We start from the raw sequence: 19,824 nt of genomic DNA, 5'->3' as shown, positions 1-19,824 counted from the left end.
CACTTTTGCTACTTCTGTCTGTCTGTCTGTCTGTCTGTCTGTCTGTCTGTCTATCTATCTATCTATCTATCTATCTATCTATCTATCTATCTATCTATCTCTAAGTCTTTCTCTCACCTCTCTATTATCTCTCTCTCTGTCTCTCCTCTCCCATCCCCATCTCCATCCAAGATTGCTTGAGCCTGCTCTAGTGAACTACACCCTTTCAAAATAATTTCCTTTCCACTTTTCTTAAGAATGTACTCCATCTGGGCCTGCCTGAGATAAATCTTTGAAAATATGTATCCATAATGGTAAATTGCCCAGTTAGATGGCAAAAAATTGTTGATTTTGAAAGTTAAGCAGGATGTATAAACAGAAGTATAAAATCGAGATCATGCAAAGTATTAGTGCCACTTTATAAAACCCTAGTAAGACCACACCTGTAATACTGCAACCAATTTTGGTCATTATACTACAAAAAAGATGTTGAGACTTTGGAAAAAATGCAGAGAAGAGCAACTAAGATGATCCAAGGACTAGAGACTAAAACATATGAAGAATAGCTACAGGATTTGGATTTGGCTAGTCTAAAGAAAAGAAGAAACAGGGGTGACATGATAGCAGTATTCCAGTATTTGAGGGGCTGCCACAAAGAAGAGGGGGACAAACTGTTCTCCAAGCCAATGGTTGGAAACTAATCAAGGAGAGAAGCAATCTGGAATTAAGGAGACAGTTCCTAACAGCGAGGACAATTAACCAGTGGAACAGCTTGCCTCCAGACATTGTGGTTGCTCCATCACTGCAGATTTTTAAGAAGAGGCTAGAGCTAGACAGTCACTTGTCTGAGATGGTAGGTTCTCCTGCTTGAGCAGGGGGCTGGACTAGAAGACCTCCAATGTCCCTTCCAGCTCTATTCTATTCTAATCCTTGAATGCTATCACCAAGAAATCTCCTTTGGCTGTCTCTTAGGAATCACCAGAGTTTCAGGGAGTCCTTACTTTGCAAATAGGTTGGCTATCAAAATCTCAGTCTTGGTTATGTGTTCTTGCTTATTTTGTGCTTGTTGGCAAAACAGAGCTAGGAGCGTAAAATACAATATGGCCATTAGTCTATCTGTACCTGGAGAAATCCCATGTGCCCTCCTGGCATTTTTGATTCTCCCTTTGGCATGAACTTATTCCAAGTCAGACTCAGCTTTATTTCTGCCATGAATATTTTGATAACTTTTATGCAGGAGGGCAAATGCATGCAGGTAGGAAATGGAAATTCTGTGTGGAGAGAAAAGCAGAGAGAAGGGACAGCCGCCCCGGAAAAATAAAACAATAGAGATCAGCTCAGTATTTCAAAGACTTAGGCAGAAATGCCTCTTTTATAAACCAAAACAGACACAGAAAATGCTTTATGTTGCATTAAGGCAAATCCAGGGATAAGACTTGGAGAACAATCTATCGTGCATGACTGGGATTGGAAAGCAGCATCACAAATTATTCAGCCGAAAATGTGTACGTGTTTCAAAAAAACAAATTGAATGTTTGTTTGGGGATTCCTAGAGGCATGTTAGAGAATCAGTTAACAACCACAGGATAAAAGGAAAGACAAATGCACCTTCAGATATAGGAAAGGCCTTAGGATAGAAAAGGACAGGACAGGGATGAGGAAGGTGTATGTTGCCTTGTTCTTGTTGTCCTTAAATTGATGAGAGATCCAGTGGGGAAGAGATCTGATGCGTGAGCAGATGGATTTTATTTTTTTCCTTCTCAGTCAAGTAGAAGGAATATTGTTTCATTAAAGGCACAGAGATGGGAGGATCCAAAAAGAAAAGAAAAATACTCTTGCTGATAGGAACTTTTTCCTTTTAAGGCCATGTACAACCTTCCTTCCTTCCTTCCTTCCTTCCTTCCTTCCTTCCTTCCTTCCTTCCTTCCTTCCTTCCTTCCTTCCTTCTTACCTTCTTTCTTTCTTTCCTTCTTTCCTTGTAAAAAACAAATCCCTCCCTCCCTCCCTTCTTTCTTTCCTTCTTTCCTATCTTCCTTCCTTCTTTCCTTCCTTGTCAAAAACAAATCCCTCCCTCCCTTCTTTCTTTCTTTCTTTCTTTCTTTCTTTCTTTCTTTCTTTCTTTCTTTCTTTCTTTCTTCCTTCCTTCCTTCCTTCCTTCCTTCCTTCCTTCCTTCCTTCCTTCCTTCCCCAGGATTACCCTACATTTATTTGTGTTGTCCTTTTTTCTTGGTTCAAAAATTGTTGCCCTGAGATGCACTGTTTCACCCTGGTAAACGTTACAGAAATTAGAGTTTTAGCAGTATATGGATGAAAGGTTTTTGTTGAGCAGCTATAAGAGATGATAGGCAAAGGGAGGGGGAGGTTGGCTCGTAAAAAGACATTCTTGACAGATGTACCGGCTGGAGGCTGCCAAAACCAGTGGCTAAAGCAGTTTCCCCATATTCTTGCAAAAACCTTCCTTCATTTGTTATCAAACAAAGAAACAAATGAAGCTTCCATTGAAGTCGCTAAACCATATTCCCCATTGTGGTGCGCGTTACACATTTATGGGATGGAAGGGACCATTAGTTACTTAAAAACTGTACTTTCAGCTCAGTGGTCAAAATCAGGAAGAGCAAACCAGATCATCAGTGGCCAGCAATGTTCTCCAACTTAGTGAAGCAAAGGAACAGGGAAGGAATCTCTTGCCAACTTTGTCCTTTGGAGAAGAAGAAATTGTCCAACCATTTTTTTGGGCAGAAAAGCTCAAAATCAAATTTTGGTACAAGTACTTTATTGTCTTACTCTACATGGAACATAGAATAACAGAGTTTGAAGGGACCTCGGAGGTCTTCTAGTGCAACTCCCTGCTCAAGCAGGAGACCCAATGTAAGGACACACTTTAATCTACATCTTAAGAAAACAGAACTCTTGGAAATGGTCTCTTCCAACAGGAATTTTTATTAAGAGAAATTGATAGTAGGCATGCTAGACAGGATCTGAGGGATCCCCCCCCACCATTCAATGTTTTAAAGTGTTCCCAAGCAGCCCCCCACCCCGCAGTTCTTCCAGGTGATTCAAACCAGCAGATTTCTAGGTGTTAACTCCAGGAAAGATAACATCAGTCTGGCTCCATCGGCACGATCATTCAATCCACTTATTACCCAGATCCCAGGTGTTGCATCTTCCCCCTCCCCTTTTTCCCCTCACTGCAGAGGGAAAGTTCAAGGGGCATAGGATGAAAGGCAGATGGCCACATTGTTATGGTTAGCAGACCCAAAGTGAATCAACAAAAGGTTACTTTGTAGCGAATGGAGGAAGTGAAAGTAGTAAAAACCCCATGCATACTCCCCTCCCCCTTAGTAGTATGATGGAATCCAGGAGATGGAAAGAATTGGTTTTATATCACAGAAGATAGATAGAAATGAAATATAACTGAATTCTGACACCCTATATCATTTCAGACAAAAAGTTGTCCAGTCTCTTTTTGAAAGCCTTCAGTGATGGAGCAACTACAATTTCTGAAGGTAAGTTTTTCCAGTGGTTGATAGTTTTCACCATTAGGAAATTTCTCCTTAGTTCTAGGCTGTTTCTCTCGTTGCTTAGTTTCCAACCATTGTGTCTTGTCTTGCCTATTGGAGCTTTGAAAAATAGTTTCGACCCCTTGTCTTGGAAAACTGCTATCATGTCTCTTCCCCTCCCTCCAGTCCTTCCTTTCATTAGACTAGACATACCCAATATCAACAACCTAAGATATGCAGATGATACCACTCTAATGGCAGAAAGTGAAGAGGAACTAAAGAGCCTCTTGTCGCGGGTGAAGAAGGAGAGTGCAAAACTTGGGTTGAAACTCAACATTAAGAAAACCAAGATCATGGCATCTGGCCCTCTCAATTCCTGGCAAATAGATGGGGAAGAAATGGAGGTAGTGACAGATTTTATTTTCCTGGGTTCCAAAATCACTGCAGATGGGGACTGTAGCCAAGAAATTAAAAGATGCTTGCTCCTGGGGAGGAAAGCCATGGCAAATCTAGACAGCACACTAAAAAGCAGAGACATCACCCTGTCAACAAAAGTGCGTATAGTCAAGGCTATGGTCTTCTCAGTTGCAATGTATGGCAGTGAAAGTTGGACCATAAAAAAGGCTGAGCGCCAAAGAATTGAAGCCTTTGAACTGTGGTGCTGGAGAAGACTCCTGCGAGTTCCTTGGACTGCAAGGCGATCAAACCGGTCAGTCCTAGAGGAGATCAACCCTGGCTGCTCTTTAGAAGGCCAGATCCTAAAGCTAAAACTCAAATACTTTGGCCACCTAATGAGAAGGAAGGACTCACTGGAGAAGAGCCTAATGCTAGGAAAGATTGAGGGCAATAGAAGAAGGGGACGACAGAGAATGAGGTGGCTGGATGGAGTCACTGAAGCAGGAGGCGTGAGCTTAAATGGACTCCAGAAGTTGGTAGAGGACAGGAAGGCCTGGAGGAACGTTGTCCATGGGGTCACGATGGGTTGGACATGACTTTGCAACTAACAACAACACCCAATTCCTGTATTTTTTAAGAGTTTTCTCTTTTTGAAAAGCACCTGGGAGACTGGTCAGCATTTTTCAATCTCTACAGTGGCCTCGGTGTCTTCTGAAACAGTGTGAAGGGATCTGTTGATGGCAAACACCACAAAAGTGACAGAAAAACTTCTGTTTTGTGAAGATATGTCTGCCAATAGTTAGCCACATTGTTCCAATATTTTGGATCCAACTTACTTTAGCTTTTACTACAAAACTCACCTTGGGAAAATCAACACAATGCACGTTTACAGTCAGGGCCAGTTAAAGATATTTGGCTTCAGAAGGTGAAAGAAAATGTGGGCCTATCTCCTGTTCCATATATGACAGCAAAAGGAACTAGTAGCAGCAAATGTTGATAAAATTCTGGGGGCATAATAACAATTTCCACTAAGGCTGAAATCCACTACTAGCTTATCACTGTATCTAATGATAGGGCCAGATCATAAGCATAAAAATTAAGGGTACATAGGATTGTCTGAATTGATTGAGAGGTTTGGTCCAGAGATTTGAAAATAGTCTGATAGGTTCCAGGAGTTTCTGAACACCATTCCTGCTTAAACGCTTGACTCCAAAATTAATATGGAACAAACTAAGATCCATCCATCCATCCATCCATCTTGAGAAAAGCTTACTCAGAACTCACCCAGATCTTTGCCTTCCCTGTTGAAGAGAAGCTGATTTTTTAAAAAGAAAGTTGGATGCTGGGTTACACCAACATTGGCCCAATTCTGTGTGTAATTTAGGGATGGGGAGATACTTCTTGGAGTGAAATATTTGTAATGGCTACTTCCCTGATCCTCCACATGGGCACACCTATATCCCCTCTGAGCATTTAGCTCAAGAACGAAATGATTCATTATTCCTATTAAAAACAAACAAAGGCTTTCATTTACTTGGAAAGCCAAACAATTGCAAGCAGTAAATTTGAACTGGAAATGCATTGGGTAAATGTTATTTTATCAAGCAAGAAAAAGCTTTTGGCAAACAGTTCAATGTAAATACAAGAAAAAGCAATTTAATTTAGTGGTACAGATGGATGAAAAATGAGGGTCCAAGGTTCAATAAGAAGGCAAGGGAGGCGGGTGGGGAAAAAAGGCAGACAAACATGCATCATCCAAACGGATAATTATGAGAAACTATTTTGTATGATCCAGCTAAATCAAAGCTTTTAATGCTTTCTTACCCTTGTCAAAATAGGGAGATTTTGCAGACTTCACTACCAAGAAAAAAAAATGATTTGTCCCTTGATAAATTACAATCGGTCTTTTTACTTTAGTAGGGGAAAAATACAATGCACTGATACTGAAATAAAGATAATTAGGAAGCTTGAGAAGTTGTGATTTTCTAAGGAGCCACCAACGGATTGACCATTGTTATTACACTATTACAGTGTACATTTGTGATCTATTTTGACTCCTTCCAGGCTTTTTAGAATTACGTCATGTATTTCCTTTTTTAAAAAAAAGAAAAGAAAAGAAAAGCTGAGGGTACATGGAAAGAAAGAAAGAAAGAAAGAAAGAAAGAAAGAAAGAAAGAAAGAAAGAAAGAGAAAGAGAAAGAAAAAAGAAAGAAAGAAAAGAGAAATAAACTTGTGTTTAACTTGCCTACCTAAATACCTACCTTACATTTAATTTTACTTTCCTTTTTCTTTTCTTTTGCATTCTCTTTTCTAACACGTTTATATTACATAACACACACACACATATATATATACGTAAATTTTTTTGGATTGCTAACAAAGAATTAAAGGGAGATTTGGGCTGATACAGGCAAAAAGATTTGGCCTGTATTTGGGCCGGCAAGGTGTTCAAAATACTCAAAATACTCTCTCTCTCTCTCTCTCTCTCTCTCTCTCTCTCTCTCTCTCTCTCTCTCTCTCTCTCTCTCTCTCTCTCTCTCTCTCTTCTATCCAATCTAGAAAAAACTTTGTGCCTCTTCTGAATTCAGAAAGAAAGAAAGAAAGAAAGAGGGAGGGAAGGGAGGAAGGAAGGAACTTGATGAAGTCTTACTGCCTTACTTCTGTTTAGAACAGAACAGATCCGGAAGCAAGACCCTAAGAAAGTGAAGCCTCTGTTGGGCCTTTCTAGCCACCTGAGTTGTGTTAACTTTCCAGGTCAGATCTTCACAGAGATAGACTCCCAGAAATTTAAAGGAGGAAACTCTCTCTACACAGTTCTCTCGATGTAAAGTGGGGCAGGTTCTTCCTTTTTCTCTGGAAGTCTAACACCATCTCTTTCATCTTGCTGATGTTTAGGTGCAAGTTGTTGTTACTACACCATATGGATAGTTTTTGTGTGTTGTTGTTAGTTGCGAAGTCGTGTCCAACCCATCGCAACCCTATGGACAACGTTCCTCCAGGCTTTCCTGTCCTCTACCATCTTCTGGAGTCCATTTAAGCTCACGCCTACTGCTTCAGTAACTCCATCCAGCCAACTCATTCTCTGTCGTCCCCTTCTTCTATTGCCCTCAATATTTCCCAGCATTAGGCTCTTCTCCAGTGAGTTTTTTACCTCTGCCCTATATGCTGTCTCATCCCCACCTGTAATAAGACCCACCACAGTTGTATCATCTGCGAACTTGATTATTGCAGTGGATGGGTCAGATGATACACAATCATAAGTGTATAAAGAGTACAGGTAGGGGCTAAGCACACAGCCCTGTGGCGAGCCAGTGCAAAGCTTCAGGGGGGTGGACAAAGCAGACCCGACCCTCACTGTTTGTAACTGATCCCTGAGAAAGTCTTGAATCCAATCACAGATGGCGGGGGAGAATTTCAAGTCAGTCAGCTTCTCGATGAGAATGTTCAGCAAAATGGTGTTGAAAGCTGAGCTATAGTCAACAAAAAGCATCCTGACATAACTTCCAGGTTTCTCGAGATGACTTGCTACAGAGTGTAAAGCAGTAGCTATGGCATCGTCTGTCGACCTATTTCCCCTGTAGGCAAATTGATGTTTATCAAAATCCAGTGGGAGGCATGTCCTGAGATGTTGGAGAACCAATCTTTCAAAGCGTTTCATGACTACAGACGTTAATGCAATAGGTCTGTAGTCGTTCAGGCACTCAACTGTGGTTTTCTTGGGGACTGGGACAATGGTAGCTGCTTTCAAGCACGATGGTACACATGCCATTTGCAAGGAGATGTTAAAAATCCTTCTCAGGACCCCTGCTAATTGGTCGGCACAATTCTTAACCACTATCCCCAGCACCCCATCTGGGCCTGCGGCTTTGCTGGGATTCACAGCCTTCAATACAGCTCTCACTTGGTGTTCACAGAGGGTGAGTGGCTGAGAGTCAGAAGGCTGGCCAGCAGAGGCTACGGGGTCTGGTCTTTTTACCTCGTAGCGACCAAAGAAGAGATTCAGCTCCTCAGCCAACGAGGCTTCGGTGTTTACCATGCTCCTCGTACTGCCCTTGTAGTTGGTTAAGTGCTGCAGTCCCTGCCATACTTGCCTCAGATCGTTTTCTGCTAAGTGGTTCTCCACTTTGTGTTTATATTGTTGTTTTGCCATCCTAATGCCTCTTCTGAGATTTGCCCTGGCCTCTCTGTATCTGTCCCTGTCTCCCGCCTTAAAGGCAGAATCCCGAGCTCTCAGGAGTGTTTGTATCTCTGCAGTTATCCAGGGTTTACAGTTCCCGTAAACTCTAATGCACTTATCCGTTGTTACACTATCAGTGCATGTTCTAATATAAGAGAGTACGGCATCTGTATATGAATTTAGATCTTGTTCTTGAAATATACTCCAGTCAGTAGTTTCAAAGGAGAAAGAGAGAGAGAGAGAGAGAGAGAGAGAGAGAGACAGAGACAGAGACAGAGACAGAGAGACAGAGAGAGACAGAGAGAGACAGAGAGAGACAGAGAGAGACAGAGAGAGAGAGAGAGAGAGAGTGAGAGAGAGAGAGAGAGAAAGAAAGAAAGAAGAAAGAAAGAAAGAAAGAAAGAAAGAAAGAAAGAAAGAAAGAAAGAAAGAAAGAAAGAAAGAAAGAAAGAAAGAAAGAAAGAATAACAGATTTGGAAGCAACCTTGGAGGTCTTCTAGTTTAAGCCCCTGCTCAAGCTGTAGATCCTATACCATTCTAGACAAGTGGCTGCCCAGTCTCTTCTTAAAAACTTCCATGGAGGGATGGATGGATGGGTGGGTGAGTGAGTGGGTGGAGGAAGGAAGGAAGGAAGGAAGGAAGGAAGGAAGGAAGGAAGGAAGGAAGGAAGGAAGGAAGGAAGGAAGGAAGGAAGGAAGGCAGAATAGCAGAATAACAGAGTTGGAAGGGACCTTGGAGGTCTTCTAGTCCAGTCCCATGCTCAAGCAGGAGAACCTACCATCTCAGACAAGTGACTGTCTAGCTCTAGCCTCTTCTTAAAAATCTGCGGTGATGGAGCACCCACAATTTCTGAAGGCAAGCTTTTCCACTGGTTAATTATTCTCACTATCAGTTCACAAGAAAGCAGGAAAACTCTAAGTTCACCCCATTTTTTCTTCTTCATCTTCAATTATTCCACTTCTAGAAAGCAGGTCTCCTCTCACTGATTTAGAGGAAGAGAAGAAAACCTGAACAACTTGAGGAAGAGAGAAAAGGTCGAGAATTCCTCTGAAAATTGTCTATCAAATTAAATAAGACTTTTCAATCCTGTTAGCAGTTAATTAAAATCATGTCTTCTCCATGAAAAATTCACCACTTGCAGACCAAGGGGCAGTGGCAGACAGCAAAGCATATTCTCATCTGTTTCAGGATAAATTTGCTTCAGAACTGGGGCTGGGAGGGGGCAATATCTAGTCAATCTTCATTGGGAATATTTTCAGAACTCCTTTTTAAAAAAAGAGTCCACAAAATCTTTCAGCTCCTGCATAAAGGAAATTCTAATTTGTTAAAGCTGTGAAAGGCTTACTATCTGATTTGATATGATTTCATCCGTGGATCGATCTTCGTCATTTCAATCAGGGTGGAAGGGGGACAGAACCCACAATCGGTCAAAAAAAGTCAAAATGGATATAAGCAGGTAATGCCCTAGAACTTTCTTACATAAAAATAAGGATGAAATTTACAGCCCGGCGCTACTTTTGAGCCCTGGATTTTTTTCTGTTCCCTTGCATGGGTGGGCTGCCACCTGCTTAGTCCCCAAAGAAGCAACTCATCCAAACCAGCATTCTACACAAACTATAAACAGCAATACATTCACTGCCACAAGGGACCTGGAGTTTAGCCTCTGACAAAGATGGTTCTCACTGTCTCGACTTGTCAACAGTATCATGCTCCATAAGGCTTCCCCTGTTCCTCCATAATTTGATGTTTTTTTTCCTTTTTGTTTTATTTGTCTTTCTTTTTAAACAGAGAACTCAGTTGAAGCCAGCCTTTACTTTCCAGGCAAACAGCAACAAAGAAATTTGGGTAATTAAGATTTTAATTAATTTTATGGCCCTCTTTTCTCCCCCCCCCAATAATACCAAAGCAAGGAGAGAAATTTACAACCCAATGAGAACAATAACATTGATAAACTGCAAAGACAATTTAGTCTAAAGTGCCATTAATCCCAGTGACACCCTGACATTTTTAAGGATTTGCTCTTTCTCGGTGCATTTTTTCCCCTTCTTTTCAGAGTTAATTTCATTAACTCACTAAGGCTCTTAATGATATCACTGAAAATCATTTTTAAAATCCCTGTTGCATGTGATGGGTGAATTTTTGATCCTATGGAAACATGCCTAAGTGACTAACTCTTTGAGGTGAAGAAGTTTGAGGTCAAGAAGCTTTTTAGAAGTAGTGGGTGCTCCAACACCGGAGAATATAAAGAAGAGACAGGAGAGCCATTTGTCTGAAATGGTATAGGATCTCCTGCTTGAGCAGAGGGTTGGGCTAGATGACCTCCAAGATCCTTTCCAACTCTGTTATTCTGCTATTCTTTTTTCTCTCCCTCCCTCCCTCCCTCCTCTATCATGGAGGTTTCCAAGAAGAAACTGGACAGCCATTTGTCTGAAATGGTATAGGGTCTCCTGCTTGAGCAGCGGGCTGGACTAGAGGACCTCCAAGAACCCTTCTGACTCTGTTATTCTACTATTCTTCCTTCCTTCCTTCCTTCCTTCCTTCCTTCCTTCCTTCCTTCCTTCCTTCCTTCCTTCCTTCCTTCCTTCCTCCCCTCCCCTCCCTCCCTCCTCCTGCCTCCCTTCCTCCCCACTCCCTCCTACACTCCCTCCCTCCCTCCTCCACCACTGGAGGCTTTCAAAAAGAGACTGGACAGCCACTTGACTGAGATGGTCTAGTGCACAGGTCTGCATCCTGCGGGTCCGGAGCCTCATGCGGCTCTTTCAGCCGTCTCCTGCGGCTCCCAGTCCTCTGCCATGTGCAGTTCAAAAAACAAAAGTGGGACTAAAAAAGTTCAACCAATCAATTCAAATATGCAGGGTAGGTGCATATCTCGCCTTGGCTCCACTCTTCAGTCAAACCCTGTTCTGCGCATGCGCGCATGTATGTGCATGTGCACACATTTTTTGCGGCTCCCAGTTTTTCCTTTTGTGAGGGAACCAGTTCTGAGTGGCTCTTTCACTGTTTCAGGTTGCTGACCCCTGGTCTAGTGTCTCCTGCTTGAGCAGAGGGTTGGACTAGAAGACCTCCAAGGTCCCTTTCAGCTCTATTCTGATTGATTGATTGCTTCTAGATGTAACATGGCCTATTTACTGTCTAGGACTAGGCCAAAAACATGACTGCCCCTACATCCCCCAGGGCCTAAACTTCCTAAAGGTGTGTAAGGAAATGCTGTTCACCTGCCCCAGATGGTTCAAGATTGCAGATGAAAAACTGTGAGTGGCCTCTCGGAATGGAAGATGGCGGCTGAAACGGCCTCGCTTTCCCATCACTGCTTGCAACAGGAAGTTGCAAGACAGGAAGGGAGAAGGAAGGAAGGAACAATCCCAGAACATTTCCTTAGGAAGGGAACGTGCTGCCCCTAACGGTAGTCCCTGACTTATGACACAAAATTTCTGTTGTTAAGCGAGAAATTTGTTAAGGGAGTTTTGCCTGATTTTACCACCCTCCTTGCCTCATTTGTTAAGAAAATCACTACAGTTGTTGAGTTAGTGACCCGGTCATTAAGTGAGTCAGGCTTCCCCATTGACTTTGCTTGTCAGAAGGTCACAAAAGGGGATCACGTGACCCCAGGGATGCTGCGACCATCATAAATAGGAGTCAGTTGCCAAGCGTCTGAATTTTGATCACGTGACCAAGTGTGAAAAATGGTGATAAGTCACTTTTTTTTAGTGCTGATGTAACTTTGAATGGTCAGTAAATGAACTGTTGTTAAATCAAGGACTACCTGTACTTTGTCTAGCAAGTTCAGGGTTGCCAAACATACCTATAAGCCAGATAAACAGAAAGAAATTAACCCTGTCCTGCCAGAGCATCAAATGCTCTGGGGAATGAACATTATAAATAAATGAACTAGCAACTGCTGGCAGTCAAATGACAGGGGATCCTTAACTTACGATCACAACTGAGCCCCAAATTTCTGTTGCTAAGCGAGACAGTTGTTAAGTAAATTTTGCCCCATTTTGCAATCTTTCTTGCCACAGTTGTGAAGTGAATTGCTACGGTTGTTAAATTAGTAACATGGTCGTTAAGTGAAACTGGTTTCCCCCATTGATTTTGCTTGTCAGAAGGTCGCAAAAAGGGGATCGTGTGACTTCTGGATTTGGCCACCCTTCATAAATATAAGTCAAGTACATAACTAAGGCAGAATATCAGCAAACAGCCCATGCCTGCAAAGATGAAGTGAGAGAAGCTAAGGCTCAAAATGAACTAAGGGAAAAAACAGTCCAACCTACCCAAACCAGTGCCATTAAAAACAGAATAGAAATGCAAGTTAAGATAGGCAAGAAAATGGTAAGTGAGCACCTGTCCAGCCTAGACGAGTTCAAATCACCAGGACCAGATAGATTACACCTCAAGGTTCTCAAGGAACTAGCAGACTTGATCTCAGAACCACTGAACTATATTTTTCAAAGATCCTGGAGCACTGGGGAACTACCAGAGGACTGGAAGAGAGCTGATGTAGTTCCCATCTTCAAAAAAGGGGAAAAAATAGATCCAGGAAACTACAGACCTATCAGCCTGACCTCAATACCTGGGAAGATTCTGGAAAAGATAATCAAACAACAAATCAGCGAACACCTTGATGCAAGCAAAGTCATCACTAAAAGTCAACATGGGTTTGTCAAAAACAGATCACGCCAGACAAATCTTATTGCATTCTTTGACCAAGTGACAAAACTAGTGGACCAGAGGAATGCTGTAGATATAATTTACTTGGACTTCAGTAAGGCATTTGATAAAGTAGATCACAACCTACTACTTGATAAGATAGAAAAATGTGGGTTAGATAGCATCACCACCAGATGGGTTAGTAGCTGGCTGACAGGCCATACTCAGCATGTGATCCTCAATGGAACTGCATCTACATGGAAGGATGTGTGTAGTGGGGTACCCCAGGGCTCTGTTCTGGGCCCAGTGCTCTTCAACATCTTCATTAATGATTTGGATGAGGGGATAGATGGGGAACTCATCAAATTTGCAGACAACACCAAGCTGGCAGGAATAGCCAATACTCCAGAAGATAGGCTTAAGATACAGGAGGATCTGGACAGACTCGAACACTGGGCACTATCTAACAAAATGAAATTCAATGGTGAAAAAAGTAAGGTTCTACTTTTGGGGTGAGGGGTGACATGATAGCAGTGTTCCAATATCTCAGGGGCTGCCTCAAAGAAGAGGGAGTAAAGCTATTTTCCAAAGCACCTGAAAGCAGGACAAGAAGCAATGGATAGAAACTAGTCAAGGAGAGAAGCAACCTAGAACTAAAGAGAAACTTCCTGACAGTTAGAACAATTAACCAGTGGAACAACCTGCCTCCAGAAGTGGTGAATGCTCCAATACTGGAAGTTTTTAAGAAGAGACTGGCCAGCCACTTGTCTGAAATGGTATAGGGTTTCCTGCCTGAGCAGGGGGTTGGACTAGATGACCTCCAAGGTCCCTTCCAAATTATTATTATTATTATTATTATTATTATTATTATTATTATTATTATTATTATTATTATTATTATTATTATTATTATTATTTTGCCAAGCATTTGAATGTTGATCATGTGACCATGGGGATGCTGCAATGGTCGTAAGTGTGGAAAATGGTCCTACGTCACTTTTTTCAGTGACAGTGTAACTTTGAGTAGTCACTAAGTCAGGCATGTCAAACCCGCGACATCACGTGACATCGGGTGATGTATCGCAACTTTTTCCCTATTGCCGGCAATGCGGAGGGCGTGGTTTCGTCGTGATGCATCCGGCCCACTGGCCAGCAGTTTGACATGCCTGTACTAAGTGAACTGTTTTAAGTCCAGGACTGCCTATATTTTGTAGACTTTCCTGGCTTTCAAAATACACTGCAACAAAAACAAAACAAAACATAATTGCTAGTCCAGGTATGATAATGTCATATGCTAAATCAGGGGTAGGCAACCTGGGCTCTTTTATCTGGGAGTTGAAGTCCATGAGTCATAAAAGAGCCAAGGTTGCCTACCCCTGTCAGCAAAATAAATACTGTAAATAACCTTGGCCAGATTTGAGAAAGGGTTTTCCATTGCTTCTTTCTTGGGCTGAGAGACAGTGACTTCCCAAGGTCACCCAGTTGGCTTTCTGTCTAAGGAAACACTAGAATTCAAAATTTCCTGGTTTCTAGCCTGCTGCCACCGCTAGGTATTTCCTTTACTTATGACAGTTCGCTTAATGACCGTTCAAAGTTACAGCAGCACTGGAAAAAAGGGACTTATGACTGTTTTCCAAAGTTACGACCTTTACAGTATCCCCATTTTGATCATGTGATCAAAATTCAGATGCTTGGCAACTGGTTCGTATTTATGACCATTGCCGTGACCCAAGGTCACGTGATCCCCTTTTGCAACCTTCTCAGAAGTAAAGTCAACAGGAAAGGCAAATTCACTTAACCACTGTGGAAAGAAAGGCCATAACAAAGGTCTCACTTAACAACAGAGATTTTGGGGCTCAATTGTGGTAGTAAAATTAAGTATGAGATGGAATAGAATAGATCTGGAAGGTCTTCTAGACCAGCCCCCTGCTCAAGCAGGAGAACCTATACCATCTCAGACAAGTAACTGTCTAGCCTCTTCTTAATAATCTCCAGTGATGGAGCACCCATGATTTCTGGTGGCAAGCTGTTCCACTGGTTAATTGTCCTCACTTTCAGGAAGTTTCTCCTTAATTCCAGGTTGCTTTTCTCTTTGATCAGTTTCCAACCATTGTTTCTTGTCCTGCCTTCTGGTGCTTTGGCGAATAGTTTGACCCCCTCTTCTTTGTGGCAGCCCCTCAGGTATTGGAACACTGCTATCATGTCGTCTCTATTTCTTCTTTTCTTTAGACTAGCCAAACCCAAGTCCTGCAGCCATTCTTCGTATGTTTTAGTCGTATGAATGTCCTGATCTTTCTTTTTATATTTCCCCAGCAATCTGCAAGCTGCATACACTGTGTAAGTTTTCCCCCCCAATCCATTCTATGACAGGAACCAACAAGAAAGAGAGAAACTCAGAGGAAATTCTCAATCTATGACTAGGTTAGACCAAACAGAAGCTCCTTTCACAGGGGAAGAAATATTTTGAGAACTTGCAAGACTCATTTCATTTCAAGAGTAGCTTTCATCTGTTTCCATGAGGACCATCCTTCAAGCTTTCAGTGATAAAGCTGATCTGATATTACATCATGTTCACCATTAAAGCAAGCAGAGGGGACCAGACCAGTGGTGGGATTCAAATATGTAAACAACCAGTTAGTTCTCTGTGTGGTTCTCTGCCACTTCTGTAAGTCCATTCTGGCTCTGGGCAACAAAAAAATAGCTACCAGTTTTGCCAAAGTGGTGCGAACTGGCTGAATCCCACTACTGGACCAGACCACCTCTATTGCTCACTCATATAAGTCCACGGTGGTTGTGCTGCTTACAGTATATAGCAAACAATTGCTTAAAATTCCCATAACTTTCCAATGGTTTCCTACAGCATGAAGCAATCATTCAGGCAGCCAATCATTCTTTCCATGTCTCCTACCATCTATGGCATTAACAAAAATGGTCCTTGAAATTGATGATCAATGGATCCCTGGAGAGAGATTGGTTCCTGTGCTGAGTAAATGTGAGAAAAGTGCAGCCTAGTAAAAAACATTTCAATTCCCAACATTTGATGTCTCTTTTCCCTTCCATAAGGATGATGTCGGTGGTACAATGGTTAAAATGCAGTATTGCAGACTGACTCTGCTCACTGCCAGAAGTTCGATCTTGACCAGCTCAAGGTTTATTCAGCCTTCTGTCCTTCCAAGGTCAGTAAAATGGGGACTCAGATTGAGTGTGTGGGTGGTATGCTGACTCTGTAAAGCTCAGAGAGGACTATAAAGTGCTGTGGGGAGGTCTATAAGTTTAGGTGCTATTGCTGTGGTTGGTTGGTTATTAGTTTGGGAACCAGAGGATTCAGGAGATGGCTACAGGTTTCTCAGTGAAGGGACCTGCCTATTCACCAGAGCATAGAAAGCTATTAGCTAGAACAGGAGTCTCCAAACTTGACAACTTTAAGACTTGTGGACTTCAATTCCCAAAATTCCTCAACCAGAAAAAGAAAGAAAAAGTTGCCTCTCAGACAATTCTTGGCTAGCTGTGGAATTCTGGGAAGAATTCCCAGAATTCCACAGAACTGTGCTTGGAAATCTTGTGGCTGCAGAAAATTGTCTCGTAGGCAACTTTTTCCTTCTTATTTGTATGTAATAAATGGGAAGTGTGTCAGAATCCATTTGTATCATATTCATAAATGGAATGTTTCAAACATTATTCCATGGATTCTGCCATCTCCCAAAGAGAAGAGAATAGATGTGTATTGAACCGGTATTAGGCATTTCAAAGGAAAGGAGAAGCCTTTTGAACTGGGGAAACAAAAGGGGGGGCTAGCATCTGGCTTGTGTCATGGAAGAGAGCAATAAACATGAAGGGTCCTAAGTTCCTTTTTCCCACGAGAGGGATGATACGCGATAAAGGATGGGGGACTGACCAAATGGAGTTAAGGGGGGTTAAACCGGGAACTCTTTATAAGGGTTTACTCCGTGGAATAATATTAAGTCCTGTCTTGTTTCCTACAACCAAGATTCTTTTTGGAATAGATTTGACTCCAAGAATTTTGTCTTCCTAAGATGTGGTTTGGGGTGGGTCCTGACAAAGTGGTTATTTGTGGTTTTATCCAGGTCAAGGGGCTGCAATTTGTCATGGAAAAAGTCTTGAAAGTCTTCTTAAAGGCAGGAAAACACTTCACTGTCCATTTCCAGAAAACAATAGATCACCAACATTCTAGACAAATTCTTCTTTTTTAGTCTTTAAAGTATCTAAATGTTACTGCTCTTGGCTCATAAAAACCATAAAGTTAAAATTGTTTCCTTGCGGTGTAAGATAGTCTTAAGACCAATTTCATTTACTTTAAGACTTGAAGTGCATATTCTATTGTTGTTATTCTTGTTGGAATCAACAGCAGCCTGTTTGATTATACTATGGGCAGAAGGGCACGGTGCAAATAATATGAATATTAAAAAAATGTGTGCACTTATTATTTGTTACATACACTTAGGTACTATCAATCCAGCTGACTTGAGATAGCTTACAGAAACTTAAAAATGAAAACAAAATAATAGTAAGAATAACATTCGCCCCTCAAACCCTACCTAAATCCATGACCACAGAAAAGAAAGCAAAAAAGGGATTCATAAAACCAAAGGGCAAGAAATTCAAAAGCAAAAAGACATTCCACCACCATTACAAATGCCCATAACCTTCTGAAGGAAGAGATGTCTTCAAAACTTTTCCAAAAGCTGGTAAGGGGGAGGCCAAACTTCACAGGTAAAGTTGTTTCACAAAGATGGGACACTCTCAAATACAGTTGTCTGTATCCCCACCCCTCAACCTTGTGTATAATGGTGGTCCTAGGCAATTTCTCTTTGAAAGACTTCAAAGGAACGGCTGAATCTAGTCACAAGAGACAGTTCTGAGGATAAGGGATAACTGAACCAACCATAGCTTTATAGCTCACTACCATACTTGGAATTGCAGTCAGAATCTATTAGTAGAAATGCCATGCCCACAACTTATGTGTTGTGCTTCTGAAAGAACTCATTCCCACCACATTTTGGTCAACTACAGTGTCAACATCCAGCTCAAGAATCCAAATAAAACTCCAGATTAATTCCGTTTCTGAAAATCTTATGGTTCATTGAATACACTGCATGGTTATGTTGAAGCAAAACTAACTCTGAGGTTCCCACACCAATTCAAAGACTTAAACAATAGTTTTCCAAGTCAAACCCCCAAAGTCCTACATAATCCACACCAAAAAGTCCACTTTGTTACGGGAACCATCTGCTTCAAATCCACACCTATTCTAGTGTCCTTGACAAAGCTTCAGGCTCCCACGGTATGTAGCTGAATCAAAGAAGTTTTGTTTCTCCATCTAACCCAATTGAGAGTAACACAACGTGCCTTTATCTAAAGGCAAGTTGAAACATAGAGGCACGTAGCTGCCAAAGTTTCATGCTTGACATACAGTTTCCAACTCATCTTCAAATACTGACCCATATTGAATATATTGTGATATTTTCATCAGGTGGTCAGGTGAATATGAATCAGATTCCAAAAGAACACAACTAGAGCACCAGCCAAGGCTGGGCAAAGTCTCTCTGCTCATGATATCCACCTACTGCTTGAGCAAGAGTTGTGAGTCCCACCCACCCAAGGTCGTTGGCTCTGCTCACTTTTCTCATCACTTTTAAGTTCATCCCAGAGACACTCACTGATACTAAAGGAGGGGAAGGGGGTATTTCAGCTATTCTGCGGGAGGAAGATGGTGTCTGCTTTAGAACGTAGACTAGATAGGAAATACAGAGAGATCTAATGCTACTTTATACTAAGGCTACATTGACAGAATCTTTTAAATCCAAAACTACTTCTTTCCCCTGTCCCCTTTATATGTCCAAACTAAGGGGAATCTCTTCTGAATAACAAAAAAGTTGGAAGGAATCTTGGAGGTCTTCCAATCCAAACCCTGCTCCAGCAGTAGAATCTATACCATTCCAGACAAGTGGCTGCCCGGTCTCCTCTTGAAAGCCTCCAGTGTTGAAGAACCCTCAACTTCTGGAGACAAACCATTCCACTGATCACCATTAGGAAATTTCTCCTTAGTTCTAGGTTGCTTCTCTCCTTGGTTAGTTTTCATCCATTGCTTCATGTCCTGCCTTCTGGTGCTTTGGGGAATAAGTTGAGTCGCTCTTCTTTGTGGCAGCCCCTGAAATATTGGAACACTGCTATCATGTCTCCCCTAGTCCTTCTCTTCATTAAACTAGACATACCCAATTCCAGCAGCTGTTCCTTATATGTTTTAGCCTCCAGTCCCCTAATCATTTTTGTTCCTCTTCTCTGCACTCTTTCCAGAGTCTCAACATCTTGCTTATACTGTGGAGACAAAAACTGGATGCAGTATTCCAAGGGTAGCCTTATAAAGTGGTAGTAATACTGTACCTTATGAGGTATTGATTCTACCTGTCAGACCCTCAATGTATTTCTTTCTTATGCTTTCATTTTTCAGGTTCTGCCATTCATTTGGGAGGGAGGGAGGTTTGTGCTTGGAAAGCGGGGGTGACCTGTGGGTTCTCTGCAATGTTTTTCCTTTGCTTTGTTTTATCCTCTTTGAAGTATCTTACTTGGGATGTGAAAGGAATGTGCCTCCGGACATCTGCCTTATCTCCAGTCAGATGAGAAGAAGCCATGAAGAAACCTGAAAGCCCTGAGAATGGCGCCTTATCAATTCTTTCCCACAACAACTGAACACGTACAATCCATACGTGTTCAGTTGTTGTGGGAAAGAATTGATAAGGCGCCATTCTCAGGGCTTTCAGGTTTCTTCGTACCAGCCAGTTGGACATTTGGGGTGGGGTTTGAAAGGGTTCTTTTAATGTAACATTTTGTGCAGGAAATCCTCAGATCCTGCCTTATTCTCCTGCTATCATTACCTTCTAACTGAGACAATGCTAGTTTCAAGAGTTCTGCTTTCTTGGGAGGATCAATTGAGGCAGGTCCTTATACTACCCCTCTGTTAATGCAGCATAGGTTTGCTTCTTGCCCCATCCACTTTTCTGCTGCAGGCTCAAATGCCTTTTATTTGATTGTTCCCTTGGCTCCTTGCCTGTCTCCCAAGGTCATTCTCACATATCATTAGAAGTGGCACAAAATTCTTCAAACATT

Source organism: Vipera ursinii (genome assembly GCF_947247035.1).
Source record: "Vipera ursinii genome assembly, chromosome: 13".
NCBI classification, from domain to species: Eukaryota; Metazoa; Chordata; class Lepidosauria; order Squamata; family Viperidae; genus Vipera; species Vipera ursinii.
The sequence above is the reverse complement of the archived record's forward strand: the minus strand, read 5'-3'. Positions refer to the sequence as shown.